Source organism: Gigantopelta aegis, chromosome 14 (assembly GCF_016097555.1).
Source record: "Gigantopelta aegis isolate Gae_Host chromosome 14, Gae_host_genome, whole genome shotgun sequence".
Lineage (NCBI taxonomy): Eukaryota > Metazoa > Mollusca > Gastropoda > Neomphalida > Peltospiridae > Gigantopelta > Gigantopelta aegis.
Window position 1 is genome coordinate 731,807 of NC_054712.1, and position 25,360 is coordinate 757,166.

Consider the following 25,360-nt stretch of genomic DNA (forward strand, 5'->3'; position numbering starts at 1 on the left):
GCAGGTCGACGTAGATCTTGGTGTACTAGCTTGGCTGCAGGTCGACGTAAATCTTGATGTACTAGCTTGGCTGCAGGTCGACGTAAATATTGGTGTACTAGCTTGACTGTAGGTCGACGTAGATCTTGGTGTACTAGCTTGGCTGCAGGTCGACGTAAATCTTGGTGTACTAGCTTGGTTGCAGGTCGACGTAGATCTTGATGTACTAGCTTAGCTGCAGGTCGATTTAGATCTTGGTACACTCGCTTTGGCTGTAATGGTTAGGTGTATCTTGTTGTAGCCAAACTAACAACCTTCCCAATTTAAACACTGTGACAGAACCAAACCAGTGAAATGAATACATTAGGTAATACCTAACTGAACTATTTTGTGGCTATCACAGTCTCAACTCTCCCATCTACCTTGGTGTACTCGTTTGGCTGTAGGCTAAGGTAGATTTTGATATCCGATCTCCACCATTTAATACAGAGTAAGTTTTCCGGTTTAGATCTTGGTGTACTCGTTTGGCTGTAGGCTAAGGTAGATTTTCATATCGGATCTCCACCAATTAATACAGAGTAAGTTTTCCGGTGTAGATCTTGGTGTACTCGTTTGGCTGTAGGCTAAGGTAGATTTTCATATCGGATCTCCACCAATTAATACAGAGTACGTTTACCGGTGTAGATCTTGGTGTACTCGTTTGGCTGTAGGCTAAGGTAGATTTTCATATCGGATCTCCACCAATTAATACAGAGTAAGTGTTCCGGTGTAGATCTTGGTGTACTCGTTTGGCTGTAGGCTAAGGTAGATTTCCATATCGGATCTCCACCAATTAATACAGAGAACGTATTCCGGTGTAGATCTTGGTGTACTCGTTTGGCTGTAGGCTAAGGTAGATTTCCATATCGGATCTCCACCAATTAATACAGAGTAAGTTTTCCTTGTGTTCTTTAAGCGGATTGTTAAATGAATAACAGAAGTTACAAGTTGGCTGTAGGTTGTATTTTCCTTTCCAGCATGAAACCTTGTTAAAAACGTGATAATACAGATACTATAGGAATCAGCACTTGGTTAGAGTACACCTTTCACCTTTACTGGACTTACAGTTATTGTAAAGACGAACCTGGAAATGAAGACATGTACACACACACACAAAAATTTAAAAAAATTAAAAAGAAACAAAAATAAAAAAGAAAGAAAGATATATTTTTAATTTGATTGATTAGATAATGGAACATGTTTTTCACTACGACAATAATCTGAAGAAAATTAAAACTTTTACTTTTCTTCATAGCAGATCGCTAATGAAACTATTTATTTTTATAAAAAGGAAAACGAACTTTAAGCATGATACATCCATACAATATGTATTAGCATTGTCAGGCAGTAATCCAATATTCCGCAACCTTGACACTGTCAGTTTATTTATGGGTAATAATAAGAACAATACCACTGGAAAAAAACACCTCTAAACAAAACAGAAAACGGAAACCCAACCAATAACAACAACAACAACAAATCATCCCCAAAACAAAACAATAAAAATGCGAAAAAAAGAACAAAAAAGAACAAAACGAAATAAAAACACACACCAAAAATCTCCACAACAAAAAATTTATAAAAACAAAACAAATCACTCCCTAAATTAAAACAAAATGAATTCTTGTTAAAGCAATTGGGATTATTTCAGTTTAGATACTGGCAAAATGACCAACCTGTTATACGTTACACAACTAAAGGAATGGATACGTAGACTTTTAACAACGTCGTCCTCGTACCTAAAGTGATTCATTTACTCGGCATGCCAGATGGGTTTATTGGAGATTTCACCCAACTAGAAAACAGCTAGGATTAAAAGAAATCGATAAAGAGGCAGGATTTGGCAAGACTGATGATCTAACTCTGTTAAAGCTACATTGTATCAAAATAATATTTTCACATAATTAAAAAGTAGAAAGTGTTGATCCAACTTTTGTTTGGCAATGATTTTCCAGAGAAAATAAAGTTAAAGTTTGTTTTGTTTCACAAACCCAATAGAGCACCTTGGTTAATTAATCATCGACCACTGAATGTCAAACATTTGGTAATTCTGGCTGGTGCTCAACAGAGGAAACTCACTTCATGTTTCCTAATGCAGCAAGGGATGTTTTGTATGCACTTTCCCACAATCAGGAAACCACATACCACGACCTTTAAACATTCGTGGTGCAGTGGTTGGAACGAGAAAAGACCAACGCGACACAAGCGCCTCAAGCGAGCAGTCAACCGACTGTGATACCCCACGCCCCCCAAATTAAAAAAACAGAAGAAGACACATCCCATTAAAAGCATTTAATACTTTGTTTTAAAGGGAATGTATTGATGCTTTCAAAGACGTATTAAAAGTATTATGATTATTACTATTATTATTATTTCAGAAAGGAACTGTATAACCCCAAGCGGTTACGTCATCAGTGGCTCAAGACGGGTGTATTTTACTGAGAGCCTCGGTTGCCAATGTCCTGAACCGCGATTTGAATTTGGCCCATGGAAACCAGAAAATGGAGAGGCTGTATGTAGAATGGAAATCGATTCAACCCCACCTACTACTACTACACCACCACCTTCAACTACACCACCCCCTACAACAACACCACCACCTACTACACCACCACCACATACTACTACTACTACTACCCCACCACCACCACGTACTACACCACCACCACCTACTACTACTACTACTACTACCACTACACCACCTACTACATCACCACCACCTACTACTACTATTACTACTACTACTACTACTACACCTACTACACCACCACCACCTACTACTACTACTACTACACCATCTACTACACCACCCCTTAATATACCACCACCTACTACACCACCACCACCACCACCTACTACTACTACTACTACTACACCAGCAGGTACTACACCACCACCACCTACTACTACTACACCACCACGTACTACACCACCACCACCTACTACTACTACTACTACTACTACTACACCACGTACTACACCACCACCACCACCTACTACTACTACTACTACTACACCACCACGTACTACACCACCACCACCTACTACTACTACTACTACTACTACACCACCACCACGTACTACACCACCACCACCTACTACTACTACTACTACACCACCACCTACTACACCACCCCTTAATATACCACCACCTACACCACCACCACCACCACCACCTACTACTACTACTACTACTACTACACCAGCACGTACTACACCACCACCTACTACACCACCTCTTTATATAACACCACCTACTACACCACCACCACCTACTACTACAACTACTACTACACCAGCACCTACTACACCACCCCCTAATATACCACCACCTACTACACCAACACCACCTACTACTACTACACCACCACCTACTACTACTACTACTACACCACCACGTACTACACCACCACCACCACCTACTACACCACCAACTACACCACCACCACCTACTCCTACACCACCACCACCAGGTACTACACCGCCACTACCTACTACTACACCACCACCTACTACACCACCACCTACTACACCACCACCACCTACTACTACTACACCACCACCACGTACTAAACCACCACCACTACCTACTACTACTACTACTACTACTACCACCACCACCTACTACACCACCTACTACACCACCACCACCTACTACTACTACTACTACTACTACACCACGTACTACACCACCACCACCACGTACTACACCACCACTACCTACTACTACTGCACCACCTACTACACCACCACCTACTACTACTACTACTACTACACCACCACGTACTACACCACCACTACCTACTACAACTACACCACCTACTGCAGTACCTAATACACCACCTACACCACCACCAACACCACCTACTACTACTATTACTACTACTACTACTACTACACCTACTACACCACCACCACCTACTACTACTACTACTACACCATCTACTACACCACCCCTTAATATACCACCACCTACTACACCACCACCACCACCACCTACTACTACTACTACTACTACACCAGCAGGTACTACACCACCACCACCACCACCACCACTACTACTACTACACCACCACGTACTACACCACCACCACCTACTACTACTACTACTACTACTACACCACCACGTACTACACCACCACCACCACCTACTACTACTACTACTACTACTACTACACCACCACTACTACTACACCACCACCACCTACTACTACTACTACTACTACTACACCACCACCACCACCTACTACCACCACCACCTACTACTACTACTACTACTACTACACCACCACCTACTACACCACCCCCTACTACCACCACCTACACCACCACCACCACCTACTACTACTACTACTACTACTACTACTACACCACACGTACACACCACCACCACCTACTACACCACCTCCTACTACTACCACCACCACCTACTACACCACCACCACCTACTACTACAACTACTACTACACCACCACCTACCACCACCACCTACTACTACACCACCCCCTACTACTACCACCACACCACTACTACACCAACACCACCTACTACTACTACACCACCACCTACTACTACTACCTACTACTACCACCACCACCACTACACCACCACCACCACCACCTACACCACCACCCACCTACTACACCACCACTACACCTACTACTACCCACCACCACCTACTACTACACCGCCTACTACTACTACTACACCACCACCTACTACACCACCACCTACTACCACCACCACCTACTACTACTACTACCTACACCACCACCTACTACTACTACTACTACCACCACCACTACCTACTACTACTACTACTACTACTACCACCACCACCACCTACTACACCACCTACTACACCACCACCACCTACTACTACTACTACTACTACTACACCACGTACTACACCACCACCACCACGTACTACACCACCACTACCTACTACTACTGCACCACCTACTACACCACCACCACCACCTACTACTACTACTACTACACCACCACGTACTACACCACCACTACCTACTACAACTACACCACCTACTGCAGTACCTAATACACCACCTACACCACCACCAACACCACCTACTACTACTATTACTACTACTACTACTACTACACCACCACCACCTACTACACCACCTACTACACCACCACCACCTACTACTACTACTACTACTACTACTACCACCACTACACCACCACGTACTACACCACCACTACTACTACTACACCACCACCTACTACTACTACCACCTACTACTACTACCACACCACCAACTACTACTACTACTACTACTACTACCTACACCACCTACTACACCACCACTACCTACTACTACTACACCACCTACTACAGTACCTACCACTACTACCTACACCACCACCACCACTACTACTACTACTACACCACTACTACTACTACTACTACTACTACACTACCACCACCTACTACCACTACCTACTACTACTACTACCACCTACTACACCACCCCCACTACTACCTACCTACTACTACACCACCACCACCACCTACCTACTACTACTACTACTACTACCACCACCACTACTACACCACCACCACCTACTACTACTACTAACTACACCACCACGTACTACACCACCACCACCTACTACTACTACTACTACTACTACTACACGTACTACACCACCACCACCACCTACTACTACTACTACTACTACTACTACTACTACACACCCACGTACTACACCACCACCTACTACCTACCACTACTACTACTACTACTACTACACCACCACCACCTACTACACCACCACCACCTACTACTACTACTACTACTACTACCACCACCACCTACTACTACCTACCCACCACCTACTACACCACCACCTACACCACCACCACCACCTACCTACTACTACTACTACTACTACTACACCACCACGTACAACACCACCACCTACTACACCACCTACTATACCACCACCTACTACACCACCACCACCTACTACTACAACTACTACTACACCACCACCTACTACACCACCCCCTAATACTACCACCACCTACTACACCACACCACCTACTACTACTACACCACCACCACCTACCCACCACTACTACTACTACACCACCACCACGTACTACACCACCACCACCTACTACACCACCACCTACTACACCACCACCACCTACTACCTACACCACCACCACCACTACTACACCGCCACTACCTACTACTACACCACCACCTACTACACCACCACCTACTACACCACCACCACCTACTACTACTACACCACCACCACGTACTAAACCACCACCACTACCTACTACTACTACTACTACTACTACTACCACCACCACCACTACTACCACCACTACTACCACCACCACCACCTACTACTACTACTACTACTACTACACCACGTACTACACCACCACCACCACGTACTACACCACCACTACCTACTACTACTGCACCACCTACTACACCACCACCTACTACTACTACTACTACTACACCACCACGTACTACACCACCACTACCTACTACAACTACACCACCTACTGCAGTACCTACTACACCACCTACACCACCACCACCACCACCACCTACTACTACTACTACTACTACTACACCACCACCACGTACTACACCACCACTACCTACTACTACTACACCACCTACTACACCACCTACACCACCACCACCACCACCTACTACTACTACATCACCTACTACACCACCACCACCTACTACTACTACTACTACACCACCACCACGTACTACACCACCACTACCTACTACTACTACATCACCTACTACACCACCTACACCACCACCACCACCTACTACTACTACACCACCTACTACACCACCACCACCTACTACTACTACTACTACACCACCACGTACTACACCACCACTACCTACTACTACTACACCACCACCACCTACTACTACTACTACTACACCACCAAGTACTACACCACCACCACCTACTACTACTACACCACCACCACCTACTAATACTAATACTACACCACCACCACCTACTACTACTACACCACCACCTACTACTACTGCTACTACTACTACTACACCACCTACTACACCACCACCACCTACTACTACTACTACACCAGGCACTATACCACCACTACCTACTACTACACCACCTATTACACCACCTACTACACCACCACCTACTACACCTCCACCACCTACTACTACTACTACTACTACACCACGTACTACACCACCACTACCTACTACTACTAGTGCACCTACTACACCACCACCACCTACTACTACTACACCACCACCACCACCTACTACTACTACTACACCACCACGTACTACACCACCACCTACTACACCACCACCACCTACTACTACTACACCACCACCACGTACTAAACCACCACCACTACCTACTACTACTACTACTACTACTACCACCTACTACACCACCTACTACACCACCACCACCTACTACTACTACTACTACTACTACTACTACTACTACACCACGTACTACACCACCACCACCACGTACTACACCACCACTACCTACTACTACTACTACACCACCTACTACACCACCACCTACTACTACTACTACTACTGCACCACCACGTACTACACCACCACTACCTACTACAACTACACCACCTACTACACCACCTACTACACCACCACCTACTACTACTACTACACCACCACTACTACTACACCACCACCTACTACTACTACACTACACACCTACTACACCACCTACTACACCTACCCTACCCACCACCACCACCACCTACTACTACTACTACACCACCACCACGTACTACACCACCCCTACCTACTACTACTACACCACCTACTACACCACCTACACCACCACCACCACCACCTCCTACTACTACTACTACACCACCACCACGTACTACACCACCCCTACCTACTACTACTACACCACCTACACCACCACCACCACCACCTACTACTACTACTACACCACCACCACGTACTACACCACCCCTACCTACTACTACTACACCACCTACTACACCACCTACATCACCACCACCACCACCTACTACTACTACATCACCTACTACACCACCACCACCTACTACTACTACTACTACACCACCACCACGTACTACACCACCACTACCTACTACAACTACACCACCTACTGCACTACCTAATACACCACCTACACCACCACCACCACCACCTACTACTACTACTACTACACCACCACCACGTACTACACCACCACTACCTACTACTACTACACCACCTACTACACCACCACCACGTAATACTACTACTACTACACCACCACGTACTGCACCACCACTACCTACTACTACTACACCACCACCACCTACTACTACTACTACTACTACACCACGTACTACACCACCACCACCTACTACTACTACTACACCACCACCACCTACTACTACTACACCACCACTACTACTACACCACCACCACCTACTACTACTACACCACCACCTACTACTACTACTACTACTACTACACCAGGCACTATACCACCACTACCTACTACTACACCACCTACTACACCACCTACTACACCACCACCTACTACACCTCCACCACCTACTACTACTACTACTACTACTACACCACATACTACACCACCACTACCTACTACTACTAGTACACCTACTACACCACCACCACCTACTACTACTACACCACCTACTACACCACCTACACCACCACCACCACCTACTACTACACCACCACCACGTACTACACCACCACCACCTACTACTACTACTACTACACCACCACCACGTACTACACCACCACTACCTACTACTACTACACCACCTACTACACCACCACCACCTCCTCCTCCTCCTACTACTACTACTACTACACCACCAGGCACTACACCACCACTACCTACTACTACACCACCTACTACACCACCTACTACACCACCACCTACTACACCTCCACCACCTACTACTACTACTACTACTACACCACGTACTACACTACCACTACCTACTACTACTACTACACCACCACCAACAACAACAACCCCCACCAACCACCACCACCACCACCCGTAATTTAATGTCGTTAAAATAGTTCACAACGCGACTGAACAGTAAAACTGTAGTGTGAAATGGTTTCACAAGAGCATGCGTTCGCCATTTTTCAAATTGTTATACAGACCGACATTATAATTCTTAAATAATGTTAAAAACTGAAAATTAAACTGTAATGATAATTTTTTGACATACAATAGCCGATGATTAAGTATCAATGTGCCAAGGACGTTTCGTTAAACAGACTTTACTGTACTTTATGTGTAATGTTTCCTTTCGTGTACCAGTTCGGATACTCGCAGACAAATATTTGCATTGTTTTCTAAGCTATACATTCTGCTCGTTATGTTCTTATGTGCCAACACCACGAGTTGATCTAATTGGAAAAAAAGAAAAAGAAATGTTTTATTTAATGACGCACTTAACACACTTTATTTACGGTTATATGGCGTCAGACATATGGTTAAGGACCACACAGATTTTGAGAGGAAATCCGCTGTCGCCACGTCATGGGCCACTCTTTCCGATTAGCAGCAAGGGATCTTCTATTTGCGCTTCCCACAGGCAGGATAGCACAAACCATGGCCTTTGTTGAACCAGTTATGGATCACTGGTCGGTGCAAGTGGTTTACACCTACCCATTGAGCCTTGCGGAACACTCACTCAGGGTTTGGAGTCGGTATCTGGATTAAAAATTCCATGCCTCGACTGGGATCCGAACCCAGTACCTACCAGCCTGTCGACCGATGACCTAACCACGACGCCACCGAGGCCAGTCTTGATCTAATTGAAGTTCCAAATAAAACTGTGAGCCCATTGGGCTATTTCTCGTTCCAGTCGGTCCACCACGACTGGTATATCAAAGGACGTGGTATGCGGTATCCTGTCTGTAGGGTTTCCTCTCTAAGATCATATGTCAACATTACCAAATGTTTCACACTCAATAGCCGATGATTAATAATCAATCAACGTGCTCTAGTAGTGTCCTTAAACAAAAACAACCTAACTTAGCAACTTTACTCAGTGGATTTCATAGCAAATCTGCTTAGTTCGTCGACTTGTTTCTCTTGCCTAGAATGCACTTTTTATAAATTTGTTTGTTCTTGCTACGTCTCTCCCCAAATTTGCGATGTCGTCCAGCAAAACAACCGATATACGTTCCGATTCCGTCCATGATGACTATTAAAGGTATATTGTCACAGACCACTGACCTATTTAATGGTCTAACAAAGTATTACCTGAGCAAAAATAATTTGATTTGTCCGTAAATGTACTTTATTCAACCATCTTTATAACCACCATACTCCATTTATTAATGATATTTTGTAAAAATAATTGAATTATGGCAATGGTCCATAATTCAAAAACTAAAATTGTCGGGAGGGTTGACATGGATTTCACTCCATCATGGTTCAGTTAAGGTGATGCAATAGCTAGATTTGGTTTCCAACAATTAATGTAATTTCTATTTATTATCGATTTTTAGAGAAATAAGGTCCTTAAATCTATGACAGTATGCCTTTAACGCGTGGCCATTAAAGCTAAATTTGCGATGTCGTCCAATAAAAGAACCGATATACGTTCCAACTCCGTCCATAAAACTAATATTTTACGACAGTAAAAGCACCGATATATCTGGGAAACTCGAAAAACACAGACGGTTCACCCCCTTAATTGGCTGTTCTAAAGAAAGATAGAATACTCAATTTATGTTGTTACATTAAATACATCTCTACCTTATAGTGTATTTCTTCTCGAAGACACCGTTTATGTTTTTACAATATTTCAACAATAAATACAACTCTACCTTATAGCAGGGTTTTTTCGAAGACTCCATTGTGTTTTGAGAATATTTCAACAATGAATACAACTCTACCTTATAACAGGGTTTTTTCGAAGACTCCATTATGTTTTGAGAATATTTCAACAATGAATACAACTCTACCTTATAACAGGGTTTTTTCGAAGACTCCATTGATGTTTTCAGAATATCTTAACAATAAATATAACTCTACCTTATAGCAGATTTTTTCGCGAAGAATGAATGCCCTTTACTCGTGTTGTTCATATTGGACATCAGATTGACGTATACAAACAATAACACTACGCCGACTCTAACGCAAATGTAGAAATCGCGAAGCTTTGCCATTGCACGTTTACTGCGGTGGCAACCACGCACAACACCTTGTGAAACAAAGGACATATACAGCGACACTAAACCTCCTAGTAATGTAACGTGATATTACTTTGACAGCTGCTCGCATACTTACAAAAAGGGCGGGACGTAGCCCAGTTATAAAGTGCTAGCTTGAGAAAGAGAGAGAAATTCTGGTGATTACCCAACAGATATTAGCCTATATCCTGCGACTCAGACATTTCAGGCAAGCCCTCTACCGACTGAGCTACACCGTTGATGCACTTGCACATGTGTACACACAGAAAGAGAGACAGAGAGACGGAGAGAGAGAGAGAGAGAGAGAGAGAGAGAGAGAGAGAGAGAGAGAGAGAGAGAGAGAGAGAGAGAGAGAGAGAGTAAGTCTGGTGATTACCCAACATATATTAGCCTATATTTAAGCCCCTGCCAAATTTTCCCCCAACACCAAACCCACGCCCCCCCCCCCCCCCCCCCCCCCCCCCGCCAACATTTACGATGTTAATAATTTACAAGCAATATGACACAAATATACTAATTATAATGTGTTTCAAATGTATTAAAAAGAAGAGGGGTTAGGAAGATGGATGATGAGATGCTGGTGGTTAAGTTGGCAGCATATCTACAGGTATTTTTTCTGGCGACACACCACTTTAGCTTGGAGTTCAGCCAGACGGGTGGTCAGGGAGGCCCGACCTGATCAATCGGTTGGTCACGCCAAGCTCTAGAGCAAACACTATTTGGTTTGTTTATATAATCAAGAACAAACATTACTGGATGTACCTTTTGTATTTGTTGCTCTTGGGGCGGTGGTTAGGGTCAATTGGGTGATTTATTGTTTGTTTATTACCCAGGTGTATCAACCATGTATCCCTGGCATGGGTGCCTGCTGGTTATCCGCAGCACCATGTCCACTGGTTGGACTCGGTGGTGGGTGGGGGCATGGTTGAAGAATTAACACACCATATTAATATGGATATTCTTAAATCTCCACAGTCTGATGCGACTCTGAAAGAGTTCACACCGAGGTTTCGGATTCCTCATCACATTAACCGCGAAGAAATCAAAAGTGATCTCTTCCGATATTTGTCCAAGGTTCCTGGTTCGTCGGAATAATGAATTGGTTCAACGAACACATTTATCAGCACTTTTAATAAACCTCTCCTTACTAAATCCTTCAAGGCTGGGCATCTAAACATACCTGTTGTACCTTTCATTCCAAATCCCTTGCGGTGTTTTAAATACTCAGAACAGAGGGGTTAGCAACACTCGAGAAAATTATGAAAGAAATTAGAGATTTACGGAGTGATCTTAGTGAAGATATTAGTCAAATAAAACGAAATACAAGTGAAACAAAGATAGAGTGTGCACGCGTGTTGCATACGATTAGACGTTGATGCTGTAAATGAAAAGTTAGAAAATATGGAGGTGATTATTAATGAACAAAAAGAAATAATAGACCGAATGGACAACGAGATAAATGAACTTGAAGCAAGGGGCAGGAGAAATAATCTTATATTTTATGGAGTGGAAGAAGCTGATGGTGAAACGAGTCAGAAATGTCGGGTAAGGTGCTTGACATAGTGAACAATATTCCGGGAGTAAATATTCAATTGAGAGCCATACATACAACTCACAGACTGGGGAGACGACAGACGGATAGAAGCAGGCCAATCATTGTTAATTTGTGTCATTCAGATGATAAACAGTGTATTTTCGAGAACCGGGCACAGCTGAAAGATTTAGGAATATCTGTATATAATGACTTAACTAGGCGACAGCGCAATATATTAAATGAACTAAAAGCACAAGGAAAGAAAGGTTATTTGAAGTGTGGTGAATTGGTTGTAGATAATGCAAGTGACACGCGTAGATACAGGTTTCGGCACAAGACGTCACGTGCAACTCTGGCTACAGACATGGAGACCTCTGTGCAACACACCAGTGAAGTTGACTTCATTTCGTCACGTGATACCGATAACGCTCACAACGAATAGCAATGCGGCCACAGCCCAAGAGATACGTCACATCATTTTCTGTTTTGGAACATAGAAGGACTTCGTCGTCTTTTAAATGACCCAGATTTTGTGACTTATGTAGAAAAATATGATTTTATTTCATTTTCTGAAACATGGATGAATACTGATCTTTTTTCTCCAGTGTTTGAAAACTACTCCTTATTTATGCAGCTAGGGGGAAAATTTAACAATAAAGGAAGGCTGTCAGGAGGTATATATATTTTTTATTAGGAATTCTATCAAACATTGAATTTGATAAACAAGTTTTTAAACAAGATAAGGACATTTTATTTGGGTGTATATATAATCCTCCTCAGTATTCTGTATATTTTCAAAACTCTGATGGAAATAATGGTATTAGTGTGTTAGAAAGTATTATCTTAGATTTAATAACAAGTATTGGTACAGATTGCTATATAATTCTGGCAGGGGATTTCAATGCCCGTACAGGAAATCTTTATGATGAGATTGAGATTAGTGAGAACGATCATTGGGCGTTGAATGATTTAATCCAGGTGGGTCCTAGACATTCAAAAGACAACGTAATTAATGTGTTTGGTAGTTCGCTTATCGATATGTGTTCATCTTTAAATATAAACATTTTGAATGGCAGGTGTGGCCAGGATACTATTGGAGACTTTACATACATATGTGACAAGGGAGCAAGTGTTGTTGATTATTGTGTTGCATCACCTATGTTATTTCAAACTGTGAAGGATTTTGTAGTAGAAAATAGAACTGAATCAAAACATTTACCAATAAGTCTAACTATACATACAGGAGATGTACAAATTTCTGATAGTAGTAGTACATATATATAAACATTTATTTGGGATGATGATAAGAAGAATGAGTATATTGCAAATATTGCTAACACTACAAATTCTAGTTTGTTAATAAATGCTATATCAATGATAGATGTCGATATACATGTATCGGTATAGATGTTTAACGACATGCTGATTATCGCTGGACAGTGTTTATTATATAGAAAGGGCACATATCGGAAGAATCATAATAAATGGTTTGATTGTGAATGTCGCCAATACAAAAGACAGGCAAGATATGCACTTAGAAAATATAGAAAATTTAGAACAAGGTATACTTATGGTCAATACAGAACAGCAATGAATAGATATAAAGCACTTATAAAGGTAAAGAAAGATATTTATGTAAATGATGAAATCTATAAATTGCAACAGCTGCTGGTAAACAAAATAATAAAGCATTCTGGTCCCATTTAAGACGCATGCGATCGAAACAAGATATAAACATTCCAATATGACAAGATAAATGGTTTACACACTTTACAACATTATTCAAAGAAATTCATGATGATAATCACATGGTTTATAATGATGATAAAGTTCATTCTATTAATAGTAGAGGACAAAATTTAGATGACATTATGACAGGTTATACTGCCTCAATAACAAGATGCGAGATTGAATCTTCTATTAATTCACTGAAAATGGGTAAAGCAGCAGGGTTTGATAATCTGATTAGGGAAATGTTTATTTTTGGTAAAGATTATTTTTATGAATATATGTAAAAATTATTTAATACAATTTTTGATAGTGGTGTATTCCCAGATATGTGGACAAAATGAATAATAGTGCCAATTTTTAAGAATGGATCAAAAGATAATCCAGGTAATTACCGTGGAATTACTTTATTACCTGTACTTAGTAAAATATATATCTCTATTATCAGTGAAAGGATAACAGACTGGGCCAATGATCATAATAAAATAACCGAAGCTCAAGCAGGCTTTAGGGCTGGCTATTCTACAATAGATAATGTGTTTACTCTATATGCATGTGTACAGAAATATCTCTCCAAAAGGAAGGGGAGGTTGTATGTTGCATTTGTTAATTTTAAAAAAGCATTTGATGGCATAGATAGAAAAAAGTTATTGTTTCTCCTACAGGACATTGGGCTGTGTGGTAAACTGATAGACAGTATTAAATCTATTTATAAAACGTTTATGTTATGTATCAGAACAAATGATGGACTAACAGGTTTTTTTTTTAGTGCCCTGTCAGCCTTAGGCGGGGGGGGGGGGGGGGGGGGGTTTTAAGCCCGATACTGTTTTCTTTGTATATAACTGAACTTAGTGGTGAGATGGTCAAGTATTGTGAAAGAGGTATCCAGATGACACCAGATCTTACAGAAATTATGATGTTGTTATTTGCAGATGATATTGTTTTACTTTCAGATACACGAGGGGGGCTACAAAAGCAACTAGATATACTGTATAATTATTGTCAAAAATGGAAGCTGATGGTAAATTTACAGAAAACAAAAGTAGTAGTATTTCGAAGAAGGGGAAAACTTTGCTTTTATGAAAAATGGTATTATGGAAAGGAAATACTAAATGTGTTCCACAATATATCTATCTTGGGATATGTTTCAATAGTCAAACAAGTTTAGCACAAGTAACTAGTCATTTAGCAGTCAAAGGTAAAAGGGCATTAATAGAAATTTTTAGAACAATGTCAAACTACAAAATATTCCCATTTCATACTTATTTTAAAATATTTGATACACAGGTATTACCTATTTTATTGTATGGGTCTGAACTATGGGATTTTCAACAGTTCGAAAGTATAGAAAGAGTACAATATATGGCTTGTAAACGATTTTTAAATGTAAGTAAATATGAACCAAATGTCATGGCACTAGGGGAATGTGGAAGATATTTGATATACCATAACAGTCTCATTAGGTGTATACAGTATTGGATAAAATTGCTGCAAATGCCAATTTTCAGGTATCCTCATAAAGCTTACAACATGTTATATTCTTTAGATAATGCAGGAAGATATACGTGGGTTACTGCTATCAAGAAAATTATGTTTTCTTTAGGTTTTGGATATGTGTGGATATCTCAAGATGTTGGGGATAAGTCATTATTTTAAAACAAAGAGTAAAAGATATTCAAACACAACATTGGATTTCGAAAATTAAGTCTAGTAGTAGGTATGATATATATTGTAAATATAAATTAAATCTAGAACCTGAATTATATCTTACATCTTCTGCACTTGACGTATAAAAAGGATATAGCACTGATTAGAATGGGAGGAGTGGGTCTAGCGGTGGATGAAGGTATACATATAGGTTTAAATAAAAGGGATAGGATTTGTAAATTATGTAATAAAAGAGAAGTAGAAAACGAATTCCATTTTATTATAAATTGTCCATTATATGAAACTTTAAGAGAAATGTATATACCTAGAAAGTTTTTGACAAATAGATCCTTGTATACTTTTAATGAATTCATGTCTACAAGAAATGAAAATACACTAAAATATTTAGGTATTTATTTAGCTAAAGCATTACAGTTAAGAAAGGAAAGAAGTTGTGTAAGTTACAGATCTGGTGTGTAAGGTAAATGTATAGAAGATTATAACTATGATGTTCATATAGTGGTACTTTGGAATAATGTCACCTGCACAAAGGTCCAGTTGTTTAACAATCATAAGCTGACTACACTTTGATAAAGAGTGTGTATGTGGGTGAGGGTGGGGTATGGTAATAAAGGAAAATAATAAATATGAGAATAAATTATATGAATCAAAACTATAATAGTGGGATATAAGTTAATTTGTAGACCTATATGAAATAATGTACACCAAAAATAATTGTATAAAATATATGTATACACACTGATTGCAGTTAAATAATATTTAGTGTGCTATATGAATTGTTGAACAACGGGTCCTTCAAATGTCACATTTTCTTGTCTGTAAATGGGCTATGGCCTAAAAACGGAATAAAGAATTGAATTGAATTGAAATGCCAAACATTTGGACATGGTCATAACACCAAGACATGTCATACTGATATTTCATTACTAAAAGCAAGGGAAACCATTTTGCGTACTCTCGGAAGTGCCCAAGATGGCAACAGGAGAAACGGATACAACAGGTTAGAGTTGAAAGCCGTCTGTCGTTTCCTGAAGCCAGAAAGTTGGTATAGACCAAGTCAACTGTTGCAGTTGGGAAATCCTATGCTGCAGCAGTTAAAAGTCTGTACCAGAAGTACTTCAGTTCAGACGGATTTAACCTGACCTATTGGTGTTGATCGCTATCAGAAAATATTGGATATTGAGAAGGCTCAAAAACAGACAGCAAAGGCTGTTCAGAAGCAAATTACCCTGTCCCATGTATCCTCTGATGCTAAGAATCCACCAACGGTTTCACCAGCTAGACAGCCAGGTTCTAGCAAACCTGTGACCAAAAAGGACACCAAAAACAAAACACAAAGATAATTTGTCAGGTAGAATAAAGAAACATGAATAGCGATCAGTTTTAACTGGCAATTCGTTTGATCATCCACAAACCAAAAGACCACCATCAAAGGCTAAGATAATGCCCTTACTTCCACCCAATGTTAAATACAATCCTACAGTGGAACTGCCGTGGGCTTAGTCCCAATTTTGATGACCTTTTTAAAACACATAATCCTCTTCCAGTGTGTCTTCAAGAAACTTTCTTGAAGGACACTGATGATATCACCACGTGAGGATTTAACCTCTATCATGCATTTCAAGAAACTGAAACTAGAGCATCTGGGGTTGTTTCCATTCTTTTTAATGAAAACATTCCCCAGAGTATCGTAACATTAACTACTAATTTACAAGCTCTTGCTGTAAAGGTTACAGCTCACAAACCTGTTACGCTCTGTTCAGTTTACTTGCCACCTCGTAATCATTTATATTTTAATCATGTTCATTGATAATTTTCAAAACGCAAAGTTCTATATATTCTGTCAACAATATCTGTAATGAATTGCATTAAACTAACAATTTATTACTGGTTAACAATGAAAACAGAAATCCGTAAACGCAAACTCTTTAAACTAAGTGACACCGTTGTATGAGTTTGCCAAATCTTGATGACGTCATATTTAGTACTGGCTACGTCATTGATTTGTAGGCGTCAAATCGTCCAGTGGTAGTGTACGTTACACCAATGCAGAATATTTCTCACGCAGAAAATATATAAAATACTTTCCCAATTTTGAGTGACCACTGGGGTAATAAACATGTTTATATTTTCACTCCAGGTAATGTATTTCACAGAAGAATTTAACACCATTAGTCGCATTTAACACCTGTTTTATTTTCACGGGATGCAAGAAATGCACATCCTTGTTAAAATGTTTCTCTGCATACTTTCTGGAACCATTGTACCAAAGATATTTTCCCTTCAAGAATACAATTTTATTAATGTATTCAACACCAGTGATGAAAGTTGGAAAAGCGATCTCCAAAAAAAGTCTGCGTCTTACAAATATCCGATTGATGAAAATGAAGTGCTCTTTCAAACAGGTTGGGATGCAAACAATGTCAGATGGTTGGTGGTAAAACGCGTCCGACAATTTTGTGTTGGCACTTAACGTCTGTTTGAAGGCGTTGTACCGAGCTTTGTCCAGCTGCTTAAACTCGCTCATTGACGACAAATAAGCTTTCTTGCCAAACTCTGAATTCCTCCAGAACCAATTAGTTGACTTCCCGGATGTCCTCTGCAACTCAAGTAAAGACGAGACCCATATTCGATCAACCGGAAGTGAGTTTAGATTCCATACATTCATTAATGTGTTGTCTGCGACATGTAGGTATCCATCCACTCGGTAGTCCATGCTCATGGCCTTCATCATACACGCTTGTCCAAAATACCCATTTCCAATATCCACTTCTATAAAGGTGACGTGCATTTTAAGAGGTCGTGTGACGTCTCTGAAGTTACTTAACCCAGGACCGTTATACAGTCTTTGTGGGAAATGCATGCTGTAAATAATTTCCAACAACTTAACATTTTCGTAATGTGCAAAGTTAAAAACCATTATGAGAAGAATGTTGGAATAAGTAGATGAAGCTTCTTGTAATGCGTATTTGGGTAGCTTTAGAGATGTTTCTGAACAAAAACTGGAAATGGAGCAAACATGGTTCCATTTGGAGTCATATGTGTCCTTCGTCGTGTGCGCTATGGGCGATGTCTGCTCAACGGGTCAGAACTCTACAACAGTTTGTCTATCGCTATATCCCTTTGGAGGACAGAAGCTGACATTTTGATACTTTGCCTGTACTCGCTACGGTTCTCGATACCTGACCATATGCAGATCTCTGAGCCAGGTTTCAGTTAACAGGACATCATCTTGCTTCCACAAATTATTATTAGCCATATCTTGACTGAGGGTTACACGCAGGTAAAGAAGGTTGCTTTTGGGTGGCAGTTACATTGTTTCAAGAACAACAAAGGTCTAGTTGTTTCAAAGTACAGATCTTTATCCTGAACAGCATCGTCAAGGTATGAATGCGAATTTCGTTTCTGGAAAGCATTTGGTGGAAGGAATCCCAGAGTTCCTCCCATTTCCCAGAGAAGACGCTGCGCCCAGTAGCCCCTCCAGATATCACACACTCTGAACGTTGTAGTTGTGGGAATAAGCAAGGCCCACAGTGCGTCGTAGAGAAACAGCGTGTTCTGGGAGTTGAAAGGCGAAAAGACGCCTGCTGGTACAACACCAGGGGGAGCCCGCATGTCAAAGGTTACATTCAACATCGTCAGCGTCTTCTTCCGAGTCAGTCTGAAAATAGCATCCATATCCGGGTCGCCGTTCACTAGTCCCTGTTGGTTGGAAGGAGTTTTCCACGTCTGCAGGATGTAGTTGTAAGAGACGTTGTCTCCGATGGCGTTCAGAGGATAACCTGTCGGCCACAACGTCGGCTGGCCGAAATGGTGGTATGGATTGAACAGATGTTCCCCATGAAACATAATACCCGATGTCTGCGGCCTAGAATAAAGTTTCTTAAAAGGTCAAGAGGTCGATTGTCGTCATCAGTTTCGTAAATGACCTTGGCACCTCTAGCAATGACGTAAAGGTATCCCATTGTCTTCCGGGCGTAGCTTCCGGTAGGAAGAAGTGTGACACTCTCAAAACCAAGCTGTTGTTGTGTTTCGAGGTCTAGGAAAATACAGTTAGGACTGCTAGAAAAAGAAGAAAAGAAACCAGCATTAAGGTTAAACATGTCCAAACATGAACAACAATAAATTTACCACTTCAATTATCTTCTTTTATTTGCGCTTCCCACAGGCAGGATAGCACAAACCATGGCCTTTGTTGAACCAGTTATGGATCACTGGTCGGTGCAAGTGGTTTACACCTACCCATTGAGCCTTGCGTAGCACTCACTCAGGGTTTGGTATCAGGATTAAAAATCCCATGCCTGGATTGGGATCCGAACCCAGTAACTACCAGCCTGTAGACCGATGGCTTAACCACGACGCCACCGAGGACGGTATACAGCGATAAGATGTAGACCCCGAATCGCCAGCCCGATTATAAGTGTGCTACCAATCGCCTGTCTCAAAACACGTGACGTGTACTCATCAAAATGTACAAAGCTGATGATCACTAATCGTGGGACTTGAAAAACCGGTCACGGCTGGTTTCTCATTAACATACACGATTAATATACAAATGAACGTTAAAAGTTTATTTTGTATAACGACACTACTAGCGCACATTTATGTATTAATCATCGGCTATTGGATGTCAAACATTTGGTAATTTTTACATATGCATGTATTCTAACAGAGGAAACACACTGAATCCCACAGACAAGATAGCACATACCACGGCCTTTGATATACCAGTCGTGGTGCACTGGCAGGAACGAGAATGAGAACATCATGGGGCGACGTCTCTGACAACGTGAACGCCAGCTGACCACGTTGACAGAGTTGGGTGTTGCGCTCTAAGCAGACTGGGCCAGGATTTCCGACAATCTTGGTGAGGACAATGCCTCGCCTGGTCTGTGCACGTTTGGCGACTCGCTGGGGTTCACCTGTTACTAACCCCTGAAGACAAAACACGATATTCACCTTCTGTACCCTTGGCATCAGTTTGTCTTTCACCTGGCCATGTCAAACTAACCAGATAAGAACATTTCACGTTTATGTGTTGTCTAAAAAACCCTTGTGGTTTTGCAGCAAGTCCTATTAAAATAGATATTGAACAATGTTCATTATTTAATGCTACTTTTGAATATCACCTAGTTGTTTTGAACATTATATTTTAATATAATATAATATGAATGAATGAATGTTTAATGACACCTCAGCACGAAAAATATATCGGCTATTGGGTGTCAAACTATGGTAAATACATTGGCTATTGGGTGTCAAACAATGGTAAATACATCGGCTATTGGGTGTCAAACAATGGTAAATACATCGGCTATTGGGTGTCAAACAATGGTAAATATATCGGCTATTGGGTGTCAAACAATGGTAAATACATCGGCTATTGGGTGTCAAACAATGGTAAATACATCGGCTATTGGGTGTCAAACAATGGTAAATACATCGGCTATTGGGTGTCAAACTAATATAAATATATCGGCTATTGACTGTCAAACTAAGGTAAATACATCGGCTATTGGGTGTCAAACTATGGTAAATATATCGGCTATTGGGTGTAAAACTATGGTAAATACATCGGCTATTGGGTGTCAAACTAAGGTAAATACATCGGCTATTGGGTGTCAAACTATGGTAAATACATCGGCTAGTGGGTGTCAAACTATGGTAAATACATCGGCTAGTGGGTGTCAAACTATGTAAGTGCAAAATAATGTGATGATATATATTTTAATATAAATCTATGAAATAAAACCAGTAGCTTGTTATATCCCATTGTAACGGTCGCTTGATTCATTGCCCGACTAATATTTAACCATAAATACAATTATTGAATATGTTTCGACAATATCTTGACAATAAATAATACTCTATATTATAGCAGATTGGTCCCCGAACACACAATTCATGTTTTGGCGATCCAAACTCTACCTTATAGCAGGTTTCTTCTTGAGAAGTGGACGCCTTTTACTGGCGTTGTATATATTGGACATCTAACTGACAAAATAGAGAACAACAGCGACGACTTGACGATTTTTTTTTCACTGTACAACTACTGCGGTGACACCATATTGTCAAACTAATCGCTTAATGTGGTGACACCTTAGTAAGACTGATTCAAAAGGACATTAAGGAATGTTTTACAACGATTATATTTCTTTATTGATTTAAAAGCTGTTCGCATAATGACGTAAACGACGCCGTGCTGTGAAAATTTAATCAAAGCTCTCCGCTGTGTACAACAATGTTCAGCCTTGGTGTCGTCTCGTCTAGACGTTTGTTTTGTTTAACGACACCACTGGAGCACATTGATTAATTAATCATCGACACGTAGTCATCAGAGGAAACCTGCTACATGTTTTCTAATGCAGCAAAGGATCATTTATACACACCATCTTACAGACAGAATAACATATACCACGGTTTTTGACATACCAGTCGTGGTGCACTGACTGGAACAAGAAATAGCCCAATGGATCGGCCCCAAAACCGACCGCGCACATTTGATCGGTGCAGGAAGGATGTATTTAGAATTGCCCAGTAAAGGATCTCCTTGAGAGTGGCTGTCTTCCTTTAGACGAGCCACTAGACAGAGATTCGTGGAATCAACCACTAGTTTGCCAAAAGCACACTTGACTCTGCATTGTGCAGTTTGACATCCAATAGCCGATGACTAATATATGAATGTGCTCTAGTGTTGCCGTTAAACAAAACAAACTAACTGTATTGTGTAGAGATACGGTCTTGATCGCGGATAACGTTGTCATTTAAGCTATAGATTCGAAAAGCCATCTTAGCGCTACGATATCGTAAAACCGCCGTACGAAATTGCATCATTATGACATACGTCATAGTTTTACGATATAGAAACGCTAAGATAGCTTGGAATATGTGGGCCCAAGGCCCTGTTTACGAACCGATTTCAGGAAGCTGACTGAGATGGAGGACACAATGCAAAGGTTCGGGGGGGGGGGGGGGGGGGGGGGGGGTATGCTCTCCTGTACTAGATGTCCTGAAATGCAATTCCCTGCATTATCCATCTCTGCCTTAAGATTTACTATCAATAATATTTTTTATTTAAAACAGTCCCACTGTTCCGCCATGCCTGAATTTTAGTGCTAAGGGCAGACAGTAGTTGGTGATCTTAACGCTAAGATCGCTTCTTAAAGGCACTCGGTCACATATTTATTGGACCTTATTTCTCTAAATATGGATTATAAATGGAATTAGATTCATTTTGAATACCAAACCTCACGGTTGTATCAAGCAAAACACAGTTCAATTGAACCAGTGAGCAACTTCATTTTTTTTTTAAATCGAACTCTTTTATGAGGAGTCTAAAACGTACGACAAAACCGAGTAGTGATGAGGCTATATATACGACAGCCGTGTATTGTACCCTTGAATTTTATATACACGACCGCCGTGTATAGATACTTAAAGGCACTCACTCAGGCACAGATCGTTGACCTGATTAATGACCTAACAAAGTATTATCTAAAAATATATACAACCCACTTATTGTTGATACTTTAGCAACAGAAACATTTTAAACGCCGACAATCCCGACTAGTTAGGCCTTTGCATGTAGTAGTAGGAAACTACCGTTTCTGGGACACTTTCCCCCATTGGATTAGCATGGGAAAAACCGAGCCTCTCCCACCGAGCCTCACGCGAGCCTCTCTCACGAGAGACACTAAATATAGATGGGGTTTCCCAATCGAGCTAAAATAGAACGAGGTAACACTCCCTGTGACCTCACTAGAAGCCACAAATACGCCCTTACCCACACCCCATCCCAAACCACGTGTTCTAAATGACTCTTGTTGCATGGGATAGTTAAACTGTGCTAGACATAGCGACGGGTCTGTACGCCTGCGAGAGGCTCATAATAAACTGGTGGGGGTTTCCCGTGAGCTATAAATAGAGCTCTACTGGCTGGTGTTGAGATCCCCTGTTGACGGGAATGTCTTCGATACCCACTCCCTTCATTCTTTGAGATGAGGCCCCATCCACGTGTTAAGGTGTCCTCAGAATGACCAATGCCCTATTCCAGAACCCCATGCAGTAATAACAAAACGCAGTGCCATACCTCCCAACCGTCCATCGATTCGAGCGGGACTTGTGTGGGCTAGCAAAAGTTTGGTTTGGGTTTTAATTTATTTCTAATTACAATCTCTGGTCTCTCTAGAGACTACTACACATATATATAAAATGGACACACATAGGGTTACATCGATAGGCCTGAAGGGCAAAAACTATCTACAATGTACAATGATTGATGTATTCAATAGCTTGAACGTCGGAGGCTCGTATCCAGGAATTGAACTTCTTGGGCCAGTGCAACCACTTGACATAGTGCTGTTTGTTGACCCCTCGACCTCTCATGTTTAGGATTTTCTCCACTTTCCACAGGTCGTCATCTTTGACGTCTACTTTCTGTAGCTCCGACTGGTAGAAAGTGCCATGGATTTCTTCGCCATTATAGTCCTTCACTCGATACAGAGGTAGTCAGCAACGTAATAGGGTTTGGCTGATGGTGAAGATTTCTCCCGTCCACTTCTCGTCATATTCCCGAGTGAATACATTTCTCAGATGAGAGAGTCTCACTTTATCTCCAACCTTGAATTGAAGACTTTTCTTCTTTGTTTTCACATCTTTCTCGGGCCAATACATTTTCCACCAAATGTTGGTTTCCTTGCCTGGGCTCACTTTGGCTGAAGCCATACCAATGGTTTTGTGATAGGTGGAATTACAGCTGTTGGCAAATGTCTGCAGATGATCGGCGTACTCGTAGTCCTGTTTGTATGTGAAGTATCTGTACAATCGGGTCTTGATGGTTTTTAAGACTCTTTCTGCCACTGCAGCCTTGGTTTCGTTGTTGGTGAGCAGATGCCGAATGTTTTGTTGTTTAAGATGTCTTTGAAAGTCTTTTGCTCTAAACTCCATACCCCTATCTGTGCGAATTCGATTGGGTTGTCTACCTTCTTGGAATACATCTTCTAAGGCTTTTGCCACTGTCAGTCCTTTTTTGTCAAAGGTTTAACCACGATTATAGTGTGCAAACTTTACCATGTCCATGAGATCGGCCGAACACTGATCATCAATTACCGTGACCACGATTCTGTTCCTGGAAAACGTTCTTCTGACTGGACGA

General features: G+C 41.1%; 1 long non-coding RNA gene across 1 annotated transcript; it reads left to right on the forward strand.

The window, feature by feature from the left end:
- The first annotated feature begins 2,450 nt into the window (after nt 1-2,450).
- Nucleotides 2,451-17,069, forward strand: LOC121388000. The gene is made up of 2 exons (XR_005959916.1): nt 2,451-2,530; nt 12,252-17,069. It is a non-coding gene; the product is annotated as an uncharacterized LOC121388000 (long non-coding RNA).
- The last annotated feature ends 8,291 nt before the right edge of the window (nt 17,070-25,360 follow it).